Source organism: Perognathus longimembris, chromosome 18 (assembly GCF_023159225.1).
Source record: "Perognathus longimembris pacificus isolate PPM17 chromosome 18, ASM2315922v1, whole genome shotgun sequence".
Lineage (NCBI taxonomy): Eukaryota > Metazoa > Chordata > Mammalia > Rodentia > Heteromyidae > Perognathus > Perognathus longimembris.
The window spans coordinates 37,371,459-37,378,658 of record NC_063178.1 but is presented as its reverse complement, the minus strand read 5'-3'; the positions used below and the strand labels follow the sequence as shown (position 1 = coordinate 37,378,658).

At 43.4% G+C, this 7,200-nt stretch overlaps 1 pseudogene; it reads left to right on the top strand.

The window, feature by feature from the left end:
* The first annotated feature begins 713 nt into the window (after positions 1–713).
* On the top strand, positions 714–6,555 carry LOC125366948 (annotated as a pseudogene).
* The last annotated feature ends 645 nt before the right edge of the window (positions 6,556–7,200 follow it).

Here is a 7,200-nt window from a genome sequence, read left to right as displayed (position 1 = left end):
CTGTGCCTGGCCCAATGGCCTCATTTATTAACTTGTTTCTCTCTCTCTCTCTCTCTCTCTCTCTCTCTCTCTCTCTCTCTCTCTCTCTCTCTCTCTCATTTTGTTTTGTTGGTACCAAACCCAGGGTCTTGTGCATGATGGCCCAAGGGCTCTACCACTGAGTTACATTCCCAGCCTTTGTTTTATTAAGACAGTGACTAACTAGATGTTCTTGATCTTGACATCCTGTCACTTCCCAGCTGCCGGGATTACAGGTGTCCACTAGCAAACTCAGCATTTTGCTAGTCGCTCTTCTGATCAGAGCTCTGCCTCTCCCAAGGCAGATGGAAACACAGCAGACTTACCCAATTGGTAATTTCTGTCTTTTGCACTTTTCTGTACAAAAGATGGCCACAAAGTTGATTGTTCCCTCCTGCTGCCCTTTATAGACAATTGTCTTATTTCCCCTACCAATTTCCTCATAGAGAATGAAGTTTTCCATTGCTGGGTTTACTCCTCACAGAGGGCAAGAAAGCAGTTTTAGCTCCTAAAAAGAAAACAGAAATGACGCTGAGAGATACAAGCTGTATGAATGATGTGTGGATGCATATGCTAATATGCAAATAAATGTGTGAATAGCACAATATGCAAATAAGGCATTTATAAGTCCCATTCATAATTATAGATAATAATGAATATAATTATGGATAATAAGGCCCATATGTAATGATATAATGAACAAGACTAATGAAACGGCAAGTCATAAATAATTCAATTTTCTTTTGATAAGATCTTGGGCTGCAGCTGTAACTCAGTAGTAGAGTGCTGGCTTATAAAGGTATAAAGTTATGGGCTCAATTCAATTCCCTAAGATTAGAAGGAAGAGGAAAAAGAAACTTCTAACCAGGCGCCAGTGTCTCACACCTATGACCCTTAGCTAATCAGTAGGCTGAGATCTGAAGCTCCTAGTTTCAAGCCATCCTGGACAGGAAAGTCCCAGAGATTTTTTTCTTTTGGTCTGGACTTGAACTTAAGGTCCTGTGTGCTGTCCCTGAGCTCTTGTGCTCAAGGCTAGCGTTCTACCACTTGAGACAAAGCTCTACTTCTGGCTTTTCAGTGGTTCACTGGCCCTGAACCATGATCCTCTAGGATTATAGGCAAGAGGCACCAGCACCCAGCTCCTGAAAGATTCTTAGGTCCAATTAACTAGCCAAATGCCAGAATTGGAGGCGTGGCTCAACTGGCAGAGCACCAAGCCTTGAGTGCAGAAAAAAACCGAGGGACATCATCCATGCCCTGAGTTCAAGTCCTGTATTGCCATGTGTTCACACATACCAAAAAAAACAACTGTAACTTCTTACCTGGAAAATTAACTCAAATACAGAAAACTGCAGAAAATTAATCTATAGAGAGACACTCTACAGTCAGCACCCGCCATCCAAGGAACCTTCCCATAGTCTATCTCCACAACTCTTTTTGCTTCTCCGAAACAGTCACCCAGCTGACTCTCCCTTTTTCTGGGATCCCTGGAAACCCCACCATCTCACCCCACCCGCATCGCCCAGCGGGCCAAGGCTAGGGTCCACAGCGGAGCACCACGCGTTTCTTCTCCCCTCCTGCCACCCTGGTTCACCCAGGTCCGGGGACCCATAGGCTTTGACCCCAGGCCACACAGAGCCGAGTTTGAGGAGAAAGGCCAAGATCCAGGCCTAAAGAGCGACCTGGGTGTTGCCGGATACCTGAGGCGGCTGAGGGAGACACCAAGCCAGGAAACAAACCCTTGGAAGGCCCCTGGGTGCCTCACCGGCCCCTGGGTGAAAAAGAAGTCAGCAAATCCACTTCAGGGTTCCCGGTGGATCTGCCTCCTCCTGCAGGCGGGTCCACAGATCTGGGGCTGGAGCCGACCTCTCAGGCCTCACTCCACTCTGTGTTTGGATTCCCCTGGTCGGTTTCCAAGGTAGAGCAAGAGACTCGAGAAGACGAGTTGCGCTCATTGGCTGAGCAGTTTCTGTTTGTATTGGCTGGTGCCCGGAAGAGTCCAGCCAAGAAGGCCCACCCCTACACCCTACCGCCCTTCACACTACTGATGGGCGGGAAGACTGCTGGGGAAGCTTGTAGACTCAGCCCCACCTCCTCATCCATGGCAGCAAGCAGAAGGTCGAAAAGATGTGGCTCCACTTCCGACTTTTTGGTGATTATTTGGCGGCAAGGCTCACAGTTTCCTGCTCGGGCTGGCTGTGAACCGTGGCCTCCTGAGTAGCTGGGATGACAACAGACACGAAGTGTTGGCGCTTCAGTAACTTTTTTTTTTAACAAGTCATTATTATTATTATTATTATTATTATTATTATTTATTTCGCAGTACTGGAGATCAAATCCACAGTGTCACGATTGCTAGGCAGTATATTCTACCATTCATCTGCAGTTCTCAGCCCTAACATGTCTTCAAGCACATCAAAACATTAAACATTAGATATTTGCCATTTTTCTACTTTCATTACTTCTTTTAGTTTTATTGTTGTATCAGATCTGGGGCTTAAACTCAGGACCTGCATGCTGTCACTTATGTTTGTCATTCAAGGTTAGTGCTCCACTGTCGGCTTTTTTTTCCAGTGCTGGGACTTGGACTCAGGGCCTGGGCTCTGTCCCTGAGCTTCTTTTGCTCAAGACTAGCATGCTACCCCTTGAGCCATCCAGCTTTTCTTGTTTATGTGGTGCTCAGGAATCGAACCCAGGGCTTCATGCATGCTAGGCAAGCACTCTGCCACTAAGCCACATTCCCAGCCCACTGCTCTTTGTGCATGTAATTAATGGGTAGTAAGTCTCCCGGACTTTCCTGTCCTGGATTGGCTTTGAACTTGAATCCTCAGATCTCTGCCTGAGTGGTTTGGATGATAGGAATGAGCCAGGAGTGGCCCAACTGTTGTTCCAACTTTTATAACGGTTGATTCCGGTGAATACTGGGTATTATGGTAGAATTTTATTATAGCTCAAAATAATTAGGTAATTATCCTAGCACACATGCATGCACTGACACACACACGCACACATATTGCTTTTCTTCAGGAATTTATGATATCTTACACAATATAGGCCAAACTTTTAAATAATGCATTAAAGTCTATTCCTAGCTTGTTGGGACTATTCCATTAAGCTATTTTTGCACTAGTTGCAGACAGTTCTTAATTTCAGTTTTAAATTTTTGTAATAAGGAAGGAAAATAACCTACACTTGCATGTGCTTGTACTTATATGAAATCTTTTTCTTTTTCTTTCTTTTCTGGTGCCAGTAATGTAACTTGAACTTACAGCCTCACCCTCACACTTGACTTTTATATGCTCAAGGTTGGCACTCTACCACTTAAGCTGTGCCTCAACTTTTGGCTTTTTGCAGTTTAATTGGAGATAAAAAGTCTCTCAGATATCTACCTGGATAACTTAAAATGTGGTTCCTCAGATCTCAGCCACCAGAGTCACTAGGGTTATAGGCATGAGCCACCAGCACTTGGCTTAAATTATTTTTAATTAGCATGTATAATGAGGTGAATGATGGTTCTATCCCATTAAACATAACTGTCTCTCAAACATTCTCTCAAACTCTCTCTCTCTCTCTCTCAAACTCTCTCTCTCTCTCTCTCTCTCTCTCTCACACACACACACACAAACAACTCGGAGCCTCTTTCTTGGTAAGCTAGCACTTCCAACTGCCACATTTTAGAAGGGTCTTCCTGGTCCATTGGTATGAATAAAAACATCATTATCCACTTGAGTTGGACTAATGAGGCTTATCTATCTACTGTTATTATATCATTTTAGAATATTGTATTTTCATTTGGCTTATCAAATTTTAGAGGTCAGAAGGCAACTTTCCAAAAATATATATCACTTTCGCAAAAGTGTACTTTAAGTTGAATTGAAATAAAATCACATTTCAGAGAAGCTGTGTGTGCAGGGAGTGTAAATAAATGGCAGAATTAGTGCATCTTAATCTCAAAGCCTTGGATTCTTCAACACTGAAGAGAGGGAGCAACTGGACGAGAAGAAAGGGAGGGGAAGGAAAGTGGTGACAGCATAGAGAGAGGAGGCGAAGTAGGATAAGAGAATATTGAAAGTCAGGGCAAGGAAGGTAGCTCAGTGGTAGAGGACTTGCCTAGCATTCCTGAAGCCCAGGGTTTGAATCCTCAGGTAGGATGAGAGGTAGGGCAGAGTAGGACATGGGAGCTGGGGAGCCATCCCATATTCTTTTTTTTTTTTTCAGTTTTACTGAAACTTTTTCATTTGCAGTGAACATCACACATATTTCTTGTTATTTATAACATCTTCACAGGGCTGGGGATATAGCCTAGTGGCAAGAGTGCCTGCCTCAGATACACGAGGCCCTAGGTTCGATTCCCCAGCACCACATATACAGAAAACGGCCAGAAGCGGCGCTGTGGCTCAAGTGGCAGAGTGCTAGCCTTGAGCGGGAAGAAGCCAGGGACAGTGCTCAGGCCCTGAGTCCAAGGCCCAGGACTGGCCAAAAAAAAAAAAAAATCAGTAAAAAAATCAGTATAACATCTTCACAATTGTTTTCTGCACCCTTCATGCTGCCATAATCCTGATCCTGAGCACACAACTCAACTACCTCTTTGGAAATCATGCCTAATAAAGCTTGTGCACCTCTCTATGTCTCTGTACAGTACAAGTAATAGCACTGCGAATGACCCTTCTTGAAGTTTTACATTTGTTTCTTCCATGCCCATGTAATGTGGTGGAGAACAGAGAATCATTCACTCTTTGAAGTTATAAAAATCATGCTGTGCACAACCCTTGTTCTTACCTCAATCACAACTCACAGAACTTGTTCTTTTGCAAGAACAGTACTGGGCACAAGCAAATAAAGATGCACAAGTTGATGTTTACTTTGTATTGTAAAGGTAATTTTGAGGAAAATGAAGACCTTGTAATTAACAAGGCTTTGCACTTCATATAAAAGCAGTTCAACTAATATTACCAACAAGTTGAATACAGATGCATAAAAATGAGTAGAAAAAATTAATTCTATTGGCAATTCATAGTCCAAGATTTGTTTTTCCCCCAAAGCTAAGGCTTCATGAATGCTAGGCAAGCACTCTACTACTAAGCCACATTCCCAGCCCCCAATAGTATGAGTATGTGCATAAACCCAATAAGTAAATTGAATGCCATTATCAATTCCATGTCCTGTGATCACAAAAGGCCTATGTGTATAGCCTTGATCTCTATCTAGTCTGTAGAACTACTGAGTAGGGTGAGACCTTTAAGAGGTTAGAGATTAATGATGAGAAAGTAAATATTATTGGTCAACACTATGGATCTTCCTTGATTTCATTGTCTCTTATTCCTCTATGAGATTGTGAAGAGAAAGGAGGAATAATACTATTTGAATCTTATAAAGTATGCTATATATAATGCACAGACCTTCCTTTTATAGGGTTATGTGAACCTCATACCCACCATAACTTTTTCTTACTTTTCCAGTGGCCACAAAGTGAGAAACTTTTCACACAGTCTATTTCAATATCTCACATTTTGATGAGAGGAATGCTTCCGTAGCAAGCCAACTAACCAATGAATAAAACCCCACAGAAGGGAGCAAAATAAACGTTTCAGCCACATAATGTAATTCCCAGGTACTTTGTCAAAGTGTTATAAACCTGCTAAGAAATGTGGAATTGAGGGGAAAATTGATGTGGAGGTCAGAGTGGAGCAGGTGTGAGTGGTTCCAACAGAAGGAAACATAGCTGCCAAATAATTTGAGTCCATTGGCAAGTTCGGCCTGGCCCTAGCCATCGCAGGAGGTGTGGTGAACTCTGCCTTATATAATGTGCATGCTGGGCACAGAGCTGTCATCTTCAACCGATTCAGTGGCATTCAGGACATTGTGGTAGAGGAAGGGACTCACTTTCTGATCCCTTGGGTACAGAAATCAATTATCTTTGACTGCCGCTCTCGGCACGTAAAATACTGGTCATTGATGATAGCAAATATTTGCAGAATGTCAACATCACAATGCACATCCTCTTCTTGCCTGTTGCGAGCCAGCTTCCTCACATCTACACTAGCATCGGAGAGGACTACTGATGACCATGTGCTGCTATCCATCGCCACGGAGATCCTCAAGCGTGTGGTGGCTCGCTTTGATGCCGGAGAACTGATCACCCAGCGAGAGCTGGTCTCCAGGCAGGTCAGCGATGACCTCACAGAGCGAGCAGCAACCTTTGAGCTCATCCTCAATGATGTGTCACTGACACATCTGACCTTTGGGAAGGAGTTCACAGAAGCAGTTGAAGCCAAACAGGTGGATCAGCAGGAAGCAAAAATGGCCAGATTTGTGGTGGAAAAGGCTGAGCAGCAGAAGAAAGCCGCCACCATCTCTGCCGAGGGCGACTCCAAAGCCGCTGAGCTGATTGCAAACTCTCTAGCCATGGCCGTCCATGGCCTGATTGAGCTGGGGAAGCTGGAAGCTGTGGAGAACATTGCATACCACCTGCCCAGCTCATGGAACATCAGCTGCCTGCCTTCGGGGCAGTCTGTGCTTCTCCAGATGCCCCAGTGAAGCCTGCCCTCCCTGCACCAACTCGGGCCAACTGGGCCCCAGCACTTAGGATTCTGAGCAGCACCCAAGGAATCACTGTTGTCTTAAAAAGAAGGAAATAAAAGTAAATCATTTCTGATCTTTTTTAAAAAAGAAATATGGAATATGTACTTTATAACAATATTCTAAATCAACATTAGGAACTATAAATTTATTTTTATTTTTGGTATATATCCTAGGGCTCAGTTCAGGATCTTTGCAATGTTCTTTTCTTATTTTCTCAAGGTTAGTGGTCAACCAATCAATGCAGAGTGTAACCTGATAGATATCTATATCAGATCTATATATAGATATAGATCTCTCTATATATATAGTATATATATGTTGTAATGTTGGCAATATATATATATTCTTTCTGATCCATTCATCTACAGAGGGCATCTGGGTTGGTTTCATATCTTAGCTGTGGTAAACAATGTTTCAGTGAATATAGTTTTGCTGGTAGCTGTAGTGTGGCCTTGTTTGTGGATATCTGGGTAAATGCCCAGAAGTGAGATTGCTGGGGTCCAGGGAACCCCTATGTTTTATGTTCTGATGAGCCTCCATAATGCTTAGCAGAGTGGTTGGACAAGTTTACATTCCCACCAACAGTGTGGTAGTGTTCCC